The sequence below is a fragment of the Arachis duranensis genome, chromosome 4 (genome assembly GCF_000817695.3).
Source record: "Arachis duranensis cultivar V14167 chromosome 4, aradu.V14167.gnm2.J7QH, whole genome shotgun sequence".
NCBI lineage: Eukaryota > Viridiplantae > Streptophyta > Magnoliopsida > Fabales > Fabaceae > Arachis > Arachis duranensis.
In genome coordinates, this window is record NC_029775.3 from 50,338,354 (window position 1) to 50,338,853 (window position 500).

The window sequence follows — 500 nt, forward strand, 5'->3', positions numbered from 1 at the left end:
TTTTGCCCAAGATTTGATGGCCCAAACCGGCGTGGCAAATCAGCCTCAGAATTTCCAGCGTTAAACGCTGGAACTGGCATAAAACTTGGAGTTAAACGCCCAAACTGGCATGAGAACCGGCGTTTAACTCCGGAAAACGTCTCTACACATAAAAGCTTCAATGCTCAGCCCAAGCACACACCAAGTGGACCCAGAAGTGGATTTTTACGTCATTTACTCATTTCTGTACACCCTAGGCTACTAGTTTACTATTAATAGGATCTTTTGAGATTGTATCTGGACCTCATGACATTTTACACCTTTCTTTGTGTATTTTCCACGGCATGAGTCTCTAAACCCCATGGTTGGGGGTGAGGAGCTCTGCTGTGTCTTGATGGATTAATGCAACTACTACTGTTTCTCATTCAATCATGCTTGCTTCCATTCTAAGATAATACTTGTTCTTAACCCGGATGAATGTGATGATCCGTGACAATCATCATCATTCTCAACCATGAACG